Here is a 12,721-nt window from a genome sequence, read left to right as displayed (position 1 = left end):
ATATTGACCCTTTAAGTTTTATAAAATTTTAATTTAGTAAAAATAAAATTACACTTTAATTTCCTTAAAATAATAAAATTTTAATTTAATCTTTGAAAAATTATAAACATATAAAATTTAAATTATATATAAAATATATAATTTAATTCTTCTCAGGATTAATCAAACTTATTTTTATTTTTCCCCTCATTCACAAGGTTTACAACTCATCTCTAGTAACAATTAATGTAAAATAATATATATATATATATATATATATATATGCTTTAATTGTCCAAACCTAGTGGACGTGTCTCTCGTAGTCCCTTTGGGAGTGACACACTCACCAACACCGTCCACTCGAGGCCTCATTAATTATGTTAGGCTTTTTCTCTTAATATATTTTTATGTTGATTTTGCTTAAATGCAATATCAAGAAATAAAATAATTATTTACATAATATAAGAATAATTGACCTCTGTTGAAAATAATTATTTACATATTAAAATCTGTTAAAATAAAAATTTCCTTTAAAATAATTTTTTAAACAAAATGAATTCCTTTATTTTTAATAAATAATATTTTTTCCGAAAAATTAATTACGTAATATAATTTAAATGAAAACATGGTTTTTGTTAATTATATGAAATCATTAATTTTAACTCTCGAACCAATTAAATGGACTAATTAATGAAGATTCCAAGTATACCTCAAAGGTACAAATCGCTAAGTCAATAGCGATATTTGACATGAATTACCATTGGATTATGGGCGGTACGAGTGCGTTGCAATTGCATTAAAATATAAGAAAATGGCACTATCATATCTTTAATATTGTTTACAAACCCTAACTACAAGTTTGAAGATTTCATCCAATTAAATGGATTATTAGGTTAAAAATCCAACAATGATACCATTTTATTTACATTTAAATAATAATTAATTATAAATAAATATTAATAACCTTAGAAACCATAAACATTAAACTCGAGAGTTATTAATATTTATTTATAATTATTATAATAATTAATAATTAATTATATTTAAATAAAAATATTAGTATTTATATATTTTATTTTATTTTATTAAATTATGAGATATCAAGTTATTATTTATTAATGATCCGTGTAAGGGTAGGGGGCAAGCAATGATTTTGGCTATCAAAATGAAAAAAAATCCATATAACCCTTTTAATTTTTAGAAAATTAAAATCAATATAATGATAAAACTATATTTCACCCCAAAATTTCTTAATTTATTCAATTTTTATCCTAAAACAATTTTCTTTCTTCACCCTGGAGGATGAATTATTATTCTTTAAATTAATTTATTAGCGATTTCTTACACATTTTAAACTATTGATAGTTTGTTTAGCAATTTCTTACTTTTTTAATTATTGGTTGGAGCTATCCGATTTTTAAATTTTAACATACCATTTTTTTTCCTATTTTAAGATTTTTTATATAATACTTAAAATTATTCATAATTTCTTTTCAAGGATCTTAAATGGAAGTATAAACGTTTTTAATAAATTTGAGTTTACGTCTTTTATATTAATAATAATATTAATACTAATCAATTAAGATTTAATTATTTAAATTAGTTTCTTAAATTTTGACAAATGGCAAATGAAGATGGTTCCTATAGAATATACAGAAGTTCCAAGTCAATAGCTACATGTGACATGCTTTACTATTGGATTTTGGGCGGCCAGAGTGCGCTCCATGCAAGGAAAATATAAGAAAAATGACACTATCATATCTATAGTGCTTAAAACATTACGGGTAAATTGTATTATTAATCACCTAATTATTAGTAAATTATTTTTTGTCACACAATTATAAAAAATTATGAAATGGTCACTCAATTTTAGTAAATTTATTATTTGGTCACTCAAATATGATAAGTTATAAAATGTCCACCTAATTATTTAATTTTGTCTTTTTTTGTTCACCAATTGGCTAATGATGGTAGCTTTTAAATTTGACATAATAGCAACTTTAATCCTCAATATTTATACATTGTGTCAAATAGTCTTGATTATAAATTGACATAATAACAATTTTAACACTATATTTTCAAGTTTTAAATTCCGATTTTAAATTTTAGATGCTAACCTTGTGTCAAAGATGCTAACCTTGTTGACTTAGGATATAAAAGGAATTGGTTCACATGGTCTAACAAACATCAGGGTTCTCACCTCATACGGGAAATATTAGATCGCTTCTTGTGAACGAAAGAATGCGTTAGCAAGTTCACAAACTACAGCGTGACTCATCTCGTTAGTTCAAAATCGGATCACTATCCGCTTCTCTTAAATACCCAATGTCTACTCAACTTTAGATACTAAAGGTGTCATAGGAGAAGGTGCCACTTTGAAGCTATTTGGGCAATAGAACAAGGTTGGGAGGATGTGATCTGGAAGGAGTGGAGCAAAAATGAGAATATTTTGGTGGAAGAAAAATTAGACAGGGTGTTTGGAAAACTTCGGGATGGGCATAAGAACAGTATTGGTAATTTCTCTAAGTACATTAATGAATTGAACCTTACTATAGAATATCTTTAAAAACAACTTGTGACAAATCAAGCTTTGCAAGCGGAGTTTGAGGCTTTGAGGCTAAGAAAAAGCTTAACACATGGATTGAGAAAGAAGAACTTTTCTGGCAACAAACAGCTAAATCCCATTGGTTTCGAGAAGGTGATAGAAATACAACTTCCTTCCATGTATAAGTTGTTGGATCTGGTACCTTAAGTGTATTATATTCGTTTGTACATTTGTAATTTTTTTAAACAGATTAGTTGATAAAATTATTAATGAATTACATTAATACACTATTTGTATAATGTCCTTATGTGGTTTTTGCATGCAAAGCAAAATAGAAGCAATTATTAGCTCAATGATTGTCTAATGTTTGAACTAATACTAAGCGGTATTACATGATCGGATTGTAATACTAAAAGATAACTTATATTAGTAGACAAACCTAAACATGTACTTAGTATAATTGGAAATGAGAAAACTGATTGAAAGACTAATATGTTGTCTATCAAGTCCAATTGGGGAGATACCTTGTCTTGGATATCAGAGTGGATGATTTTTAGAAGATAGAGATACATATATGACTAACTGGATTGATAGTATATCGGACAAGATCCAAGAAAAATAGATCCTGAATCTGTTTATGGATTTATTCACTTGTGACGTTCATAGTGTGACATACATTAATCTTGAGTGGATGATGGACTGTGTATGCATGACTCATATTGTAACACCCCTAACCCATATCCGTTACCGGGACAGTGTTATGGAGTATTACCTTACAGATCGAATAACAAACATTTCATATAAGAAACTAATCAAAATCAATCATATTGTCCCTTATATGAGCCCTCGAGGCTCAAAATACACATTAGAAATGAGTTGAGACTTAATCGGGTACTCAGAGAATTTTTCAAAACACGCCCGTGTGGCCAGGCCATGTAGCTCACACGGTCAAGAGACATGCCCGTGTCTCAGGCAGTGTGGGCATCCGAAATAGGGGCACACGGCCATGTCCCAGCCCATGTCCAAACTTGGGAGCTCTTTGACTTAAGTCATACGGCCAAGCCACATGCCTGTATGCTAGGCTGTATGAGCATACTGACTTGTTTTAATAAGGTGCAGGGGTCACATGGCCAAGCCACATGCCCGTGTGCTAAGCCGTGTGAATAATTTGAGCTTTTTGTTTTGCAATTTATGTAACAACCTAATTTTCAGTGGTGTCGGAACAGTGATTCGAGATCACTAAATCCGACAAATGAGTAGGAAATATTAATAATTTAGTAAGTATAAGTTAAATGTGAAGTTAGGAAAAATTTTGAAATAGTGAAATGTATAAAATATATATATATTAAAATAATTAGAATTGAAAACTACGATCGAGACCTCGAATTTTAAATCGAGCCATAAATATTTTATAAATATTTATGAAGTGTTAATAAGTTAGTATTAAAGTTTCACAAGAAATTTTAAAATCTTGATAGCTGATTGAACAAAAAGGACTAAATTGTATCAAATGTAAAATTGTGGGAAATGATTAAATAGCTTAAATGATAAAAGAAAGAGGGTTTAAAAGGCAAATAGACCCAAGGTCTATTTGGGCTGGACAACAAGAGCATGAAATCACCAAGAAAATAAGGAAAAATTGGAAAATTGCAAAATTTACTTAATAAAGCTAGGACTAAAATGGAATTATCTAGATTTCTCTTTATTTTCTGCATTCTCATCAGCAAAAACACCATGGAAGAGTTCGCTAAGCTGGTTTTTCATATTTTTACTGCAAGTAAGTTCAATTCTTGACTAATTCTTGAAATTTTGTGTTTTTGTGACTTTTACAACTAGGTCCATTTGTTGAATTCATTAGTTCTTGATTCTATGAAAGAAATTGAAAGTTTCTATGAATATGTGCTGGAATTATATGATGATTTGACATAGAATTAGAGCTTTAAATTGTTTATATGCTGATTTTATTGAAAGAATTGAATAGAAAGTGAATGTTTGGGACCTAAATTGTAAAAGAGTTTGAAATTAGAGTTTTATGTGGAAATTCTGAATTTCAATAGTTATGAAATAACTTATAATGTCTAGAAAAAGTATTAATTGAGAAAATTTTCTTAATTGAGGGGTTAATTGAGCAAGGACTGAATTGTATGAAACTTGGGGTAAAATGGAAATCAACATTTTGCACTAAAACTGTTTTGGACAGCAGCAGTATTTTAACTTTGAAAAATCACAAAAAATTGTATAAATCGAATTAGAGGATGAATAAAATATGAAATTAAAGCTTATTGAGTCTAGTTTCTTATAAAATAAATTATGTAAGCAATGGAAATGTAAATCATGAGATACAATAACTTTTGTGAGATAAGTTTAGAATAATTTTGGGTTCCCCTGTTCTGACTTTGGAAAATCATCAAAAATTGGATAAAAATAATTAAGGGATTAAATTTATATGTTTAAAATCCTTAAATAGTCTATTTTCAATAGAAATAAGCAGGAACATCATCCGAATCTCGTACTATGAGATAATTAATTCTTAGTGAAGAAGGGTCAGAACTGTCAGACAGCAGAACAGGGGAAACTTTAAAGAATAAACTGTACTTATTGGCTAAAGCAAAAATTCTGAAAATTTTATGGTAATAAGATAAGTAAGTCTAGTTTCAGGGAAAATTATCGGATCTTAATTTAGAGTTCTGTAGCTTAAGATATAAATAATTTAGTGACTATGATGCAAATGGACAATTTTGAATATACATAAGTAAATAGTGAAATTATTGATAATGTTACTTTTTGCATGTTATATAAATTAAGGATGTGGAATGGAGAGGAGGAGGAGGAAAATATGTATGAATATTCAGCTAGCATGGCTAATTTGTATGTTTTAGGCTCATGGACTAAATTGAATAAAAGTAAAATTTTATAGGCAATTTTGTAAAAAAAATGTTAGAAATGACCAATTTGCATGAAATGGATTATTTTATTATTTAAATTACAAAATTGAATGAAATTATTAATTTAGCTCAAGATCAGGGAAAAACATGTTTTAAGGATTAAATTGAAAAGTGTTAAAATTATGGAAAATTCTGACATTTTATAGAATTCATAGGTTGTTATCAATTTGTGTGAGAATAACGGCTGGAAATAAGGATTAATTTTCAATTATTTTATTTTATTTTAACCTAAGGATGAAATCGTCATTAATTAAAAGTTTAGGGGTAAAATGATAATTTTGTTTAGAGTATTAGTTGAATGTATTATAACATGAAATAAATGAAAACGACGATCAAATTTCTTTATAAAGATCCGGATGACTTGAATACGAGACTTGAACGTGGAAAAGAAAAGATATCGGATTAATGAAATATCTGATAAATGAATCGGTAACTCCGGTAATGCTCCGTAACTCTATTCCGGTGACGGATTTGGGTTAGGGGCGTTACAATTTATAAGATGCAGGGGACACATGGCCAAACCACATGCCCATGTGTTAGGCCATGTGAAAATTTTAAGCATATTGACTTATGCAAATCAAAAGATACAGGGGACACACGGCCGTGTCAGTTGGCCGTGTGTCACACATATACTTTAATGCAAGTAAAAGTCTGAGTTCGAATATATAAGGAACCAAAAAATGGTGCATTAGGCATACAAATTTTACAGCATGTAGTATCATTAGATGATGGGTAAATTGTAATGGCCTATTTTCAGTAAAATCGGAATAGTGGTTTCGTGACCACAAATCCGATCTAGAAAGCAAATTTATTTTAATATTGTGGCATAGTCTATATTACGATAGGAATACTACATGAAAATTTTGATAGGAAAATTTTATTGATTATATAGTTAAATTGATAAAAAGAGAAAAAAAATGCATTCTCGGGACTCCGTTCTGATAAATCGGATTCGTAAATATTTATTATAAATATTTACGAAGCTAGTTGTGTGTCTAATTAGGTTTTGATTAGGTGAATTCGACTTAATTAGAAATAATTAAGAAAAAGGATTAGATTGAAATAAGTGTGAAAGTTTAATTATAGATTAAAGAAAATAGAAAGGACTAAATAGGAAATATGCCATTATTATTAAATGTTCAAAAAAATCTAAGATATTTTTAATATAAAATATATATTATATATTATATTAATTTAATATTTAAGTATTAATATATAATATATCATATTATTATATTATATATAATATAATATATAAAACATAAGTAAATAAAGAAACATAATAGAAAGAAGAAACAATAAAACAGAATAGCAGGGACAGGGACGAAATAGAGAAAAGGAGAAAGAAAAGAAAAAAAGAAAATTTGAAATTTCAAGGGTTCAAATTCAATTTGGTAAGTCATTTTAATTCATTTTCTTGTAATTATTGAGTTTTATGATCCTAGAACAAAATACTATTAGGTATATGTTGAAATTTTGAGAGTTAGTAGATTTTTTTATATAATTATTGTTGAATTTATGGATAAATTAGAGATTGAACTTATGAAAAATTCAAATTAGAATTGAGAAAAAAGATTGAATTGTGAAATAGATTGCAATAGGGAGTAAATTATAAGAAGTTTGAAATTGGGGTTTATTAGTGAAAATTTGGGAGTTAAACTAAGTTATAAGTAGAGTTTAAATAAAAATAAAGCATAGATTGTAATAGAAATGGAAATAATTTTAGTTATGGAATAAATTGAAATGTAAGTTAATGTAAGAAATGATGAATTTATTATATCATACATGTTTATTTTTTTAATAGTATAAGAAAGTCATTTAATTATTTTTCTCTAACATATAAATGTTATATGTTTTATATGAAATTGAAGAGAAAGAAAAGAAAGGCGAGGACCTAATTGAAGAAAAAGGAAAAGAGAAGGCTAAGGAGTGAAGGAAGACATCATCTCAATCTTTTTGTTGTAAGTACTACAAGATTTTTTTAAATTAATTTTATTTAGATGTTTATATTGTAGTATAGAATTATTTAGAAATAAAAATGTAATATATATGTATATATTTAAATTTATAAGTAAATAAATAAATAATAATAATAATAATAATAATAATAATAATAGATTATGGAATTATGAAATTTGAAAAGAAAATTATAATTGGAGAATATAAGAAATTATATTGTTTGAACATTAAGTAATAATGTTGTGACAAAAGTATATGTGTGAAAAAGATGTGATATTTGTGAATTGTGTAATATGCACTAAATTGTAATGATGAAGAAATGAGAAATCTTTTTCAAAATATTTATGTAAAGTATTTAAATGTATGAAATTCAGTTTTAATGCCCAAGTAGATGAATTTAGAACTACTAGGATATTAGTGGCATGCCATTAAGGAACTCTAGCGCGCTCTCTGATTATTAGCACATTAGTGCTCTCCGTTCTATTATTAGCACGTTAAGTGCTCTCTGTATAGCACTTTAGTGCTTTTTGTTCATTTGTGCATAATAATGCACTTTTGTATTTGTTCCGTATATCCAGTGTGTTCTATTAAGTCTACTTTGGGCTAAAGTTATAAGTTGTGAACCAAAGCGAATTATCAATGTACTAAGGTAAGTTTTATAACTTATATATAATAATAAATTAAATTTTGTTAATATAAGATACAACTAAAGAAACTTATATGCATATAAATATTGATCAAAAGGGATTATAATATTTTAATAGGATTTATTTGCCTATTTATTCTTGTAGTGCTTACTAAGCCTTCATCAGCTTAACGCGTTTAATTTTAACGCGTAGGTACAGTTAGACTCGAAGAGGTAAAGTCGGCTAGAAGATCTCTCATCTCATCACATCTCAAGAGCTTCATAAGTATGTACCATATTTTGAATTAAAAGTGGCATGTACATAGGTGTTATTTTGATTACATCAGAATGTTACAAGACTTTTGTTGTAAAAAAAAATGGTAATTAGTATTTTTAATGTTTATACTAATGAAATGGTACAAAAGTTTATATAGTATATATGGTATTGGTTGTTTTTGGTTTGAACTTGCAAGGGGTTTTATACAAAATAAGCAGAAATGCTGCCGAAATTAAAAAAAAATTAAAAAAAATTCGTTCCACTCCTAATACGTATTTTGGGCCTCGAGGGTCTATTGTAAAGACTTAAAAGTTAAACTATGCTATGAATGTTATTTATTTATGAATTATTTCTAAGTTATCCAATATGTCCGATAATGCTCCGTAACCCTGATCCGGTGACGGTTTAGGGTTAAGAGGTGTTACATAAATGATATCCTTTCATTGACATTATATGATAGATGAAAAGAAAATGTGCCCATGAGTTGTTCGTCTTTGTGATGAATAACTTAATTACTATTTGATAGTAATTGACTTTTCATGAAAGAAAATGTAATGGTTACCATAGGATAAAATAGGATCATATTGGGAGAATGAATTTATCCCCAAAAGATTAAAGATATTCTATAAGGGTAACACATTTATGGTAAGGTCATTAGACGAGTACTAATCAAATTGTTTTCGTAATGGCATGTCATTAGGGAGAACTCGGTTATGATACTATAATGGAATGACTTCATGACTAAATAGCTTATAATTAATAAGTGAAAAGTTGAAACTTAATTATAAATCATTTGAGCTCTAATCATATGTCAAACCATCCCTCCGCTAGCTCGTTGAAACAAAAAAGAAATTGCATGTTAAATCAAATGAAAAGAATTTGGTAGAAATGGTAAAATTAGAGAAATGAGAAACATTTAGAAATTAATGTGGTTTTCTCGCTAAGTATGGAAATGACCTGAGAATTAATTTATAGTTTTTCAAGTTATTAATTAATTAATTGAAGTTCGAAAATGAAATTAAATTAATTAGTCATAGTGAATCATTGCATATAGAAAAATTAAATATATTTTCTCATAAATTCTTTTACGATAAAATTGTTATGATTTTAACGAATCGAATCGAGTTGAAATTTTATTTAATTGAGAAATTTATTTATTTAAATTAATTTATGATGTTTATTTTGAAAAATAGAAAAACACTTATAATTTGACCTTATACGGGAGAGGCCCAAAAGTCCCTCATGTTAATTACAAGGGACGACAAACCATAGTATATTTAACTAGGGTTGTCGCCCCTCTATCTCCTAGTTCAATTAGGAAATTATTTTTCTATTAAATAGACTCCTACTAATTTAATTAGGGTTTCACTTTTTCTTCCTATAAATAGATGACACCGATAAGGCTTAATATAAAATAAGTTTTATATAACTTTGAGATATTGTTATTCAGTCCGGAAATAATGAGAATTTATATCTAAGTATAAATTGTATTTTCCGGAATAACAATTTTACCGGTTTCTATTGAGAGAGATTTTTTCCTTCCCATTGAAAGTAAAATAAATAATTTTTAATTTTGGGTTTGATTCGAATTCATTCGAGCCGACAATTGAAGTAGTTCATGATACAATAATAATGAAGAAAACCGTTTGGTCGAAAGATGAGAACAACAAGAATCCGTCTAGCCCAAAATAAACGTGCGAATTCATAAAAAATTTATTGTTATAAATATTTTAAATTGACTCGATTTTCAAAATTTTAATTTTTTATTCTGTAAGAAAATCATTTGAGCTACAAAGCATCTATTTTATGGAGAAACATATGATCGGCTAAAGAGCTGATGCAAAAAGGAACTCGTTGGAGAGTCGATAATGGTAAGCACATTAAGATTAAATCAAACCAGTAAATGCCCTCTAATCAGTCTTTTTGGTGTTATTGGCAGCCACGAATATACATCCTAATGGTAAAGTCAACATGCTCATCAATGAAGCCAACAATAGATGGCAAGAGGACTTGATAAGAGTTGAATTCAATGAGGTGGAGGCAAAGGCTATCTTAGAAATGCCTCTGGCTGTTGCTATTTGTGAGGATGAGATTGTTTGGCACCAAATTTCATGGAAAATCAAAACAATGCCTAAAGTGAAACTCTTTGCTTGGAGAGCTTGCAATACAACCTTACCAACAACGGGAAACACTGCTAGTAGGATACAAAATGCCCAAAAACAATGTAAATGACGTGGATGTGAATGGGAGTCGGATCTTCATGCTTTGAGGGACTGCACTTTCCCTAAAGAAGTTCGTCACTACTGTCGAGTACCACTCTCCTTACTGATCAATGAGTTTGAAACTTTTGTTATGATTTTACGCGGCCTATGGAACGTTAGGAACACTATGATCCACGCTGATAAATCTTTTTGTGCTTCGATTTTTGCTGATGAAATCATTAGTCAACTGCAAATACAAGAGAATTACAAATTGTCCCATTGGGATGTCGACAATCCACCTATTTCTCTTCATTGCAAGCGCCACTACATCATTTGATCTTTCGACTAAACAAGAAGCGAGTGGCCACATCATTCGTGACTTTGACGGATCCAAGTACGGTTAAAGCGATGGAATTTGCGTTACAGCTCAGGAATCAAAGCGTTATTGTAATACCCCTACCCGTATTCATTGCCGGAATAGGGTACGAGGCATTACCGGAGTTTACGAATTAATTTTTTTTTTTATATTCAATATAGCCCCTTTATAAATATCTAACCTTCCCTGCAATATTAAATCGAGACCAATCCACATCAACCAAATCAACTCAACATATTTTCAAGATAAATTCATGCATATTTATAAGATAACGTCATCACATATCTAAAACTAGGTTTGTTAACCATACTAATTCCTAACTTTACATTCATTTCACGTTAACATTTACTTTGTTAGCTTATACATGCCATTGATTTCCAAAATAAAGTTTCTTTATATACCGAAATCCTGAGGTTGACAGTGTGATGTGTCTCCGGCCAAATCCGACCTCCGAGCTCTTAACACTACAAAACAGGGAAAAAGGAAACGGGGTAAGCACTTTGTACTTAGCAAGCTCATATAACAAGAATTATACTTACCTAATATTTTCAATACAATATAATAAACATTCATATATCCATTCAATGCATTATTATCCTAACATGCACAAACTCAACATTCAAGTTAGTACAATAATTTCCATGTACCAATAATATATACTATGATTGATGAGCTCATCAATACCATGATTTCCATTTCCTTGTTATTTTTTCATATTTATCCCGTTGAATTTATCGAAATTTCGATGGATTTTCAGAGGTACACATTTATTGTACAATTCCGGGTTCGTCAATTCATATTCATGTGCGCACATATCCATTTCAGAGAGCACACTCCCGCGAACCTCAACCTTGCAATGGATTACAGTCGAGCTAAATCCTCAGAATATAAACTCATAGAGTATTGTCGGGATTACCGGTCAAAGCTAAATCCTCTGCAATGACAATTACTCTAATGAGCTTGGATCTGAATTACAGTCCAGGCTAAATTCAGACCCTAATTCGGATTACCCGTCCGGGCTAAATCCATATTACACATATTCTTCAGGAGGGCTATATCAGGATAGGATCACCCGTCCGGGTTAGATCCTTTTTACCGTCAATTCATTTTCAGAGATCCATCGAATTTTCCTTTCATTCAACCGGGATTTCTTCCCCTTTTATCAAATATATCAATGTTTCATAAATTTTCATACAATGAACATTCAAATCATATTCACATAAATAACATACAATCTCAAGCATTTAAGAATATAATTCAAGTTACACGAACTTACCTTGATACTTGTTTGTAAACAAAAAAAAAATCTACTAATCCCGAACTTTTTCCTTTCCTCGATCTAGCTTCGTATTTGAATATTCTGGATCTAAATAAATAAATTTAATTATCAATTTAATACATTTCATATTCATATGCAACATTCTCTATAATTTAACTATTATTTATAGTTCATTCAAAGCTGTCTACTTGAGTCATAGTCACTAAATTATTTTTATCTTGAGATACAGAACTCCAAATTAGGATCTGATAATTTTCCCTGAAACTAGACTCACATATCTTATTACCATAAAATTTTCAGAATTTTTGGTTTAGCCAATAAGTACAGTTTATTCTTTAAAATCACCCTTGTTCTGCTGTAGACAGTTCTGACCCTTCTTCACTAAAAATTAATTATCTCTTCATACAGAATTCAAATGATATTATCGTTTGTTTCTCTTAAAAATAGACTTATTAAGGATTCTATACATATAATTTTAAGCCCCTAATTGTTTTTATTCAAATTTTTATTATTTTTCAAAGTCAGAACAGGGGAA

The sequence above is a fragment of the Gossypium arboreum genome, chromosome 11 (assembly GCF_025698485.1).
Source record: "Gossypium arboreum isolate Shixiya-1 chromosome 11, ASM2569848v2, whole genome shotgun sequence".
In the NCBI taxonomy this organism is placed as follows: Eukaryota; Viridiplantae; Streptophyta; class Magnoliopsida; order Malvales; family Malvaceae; genus Gossypium; species Gossypium arboreum.
Note: the sequence above shows the minus strand (reverse complement) of the source record.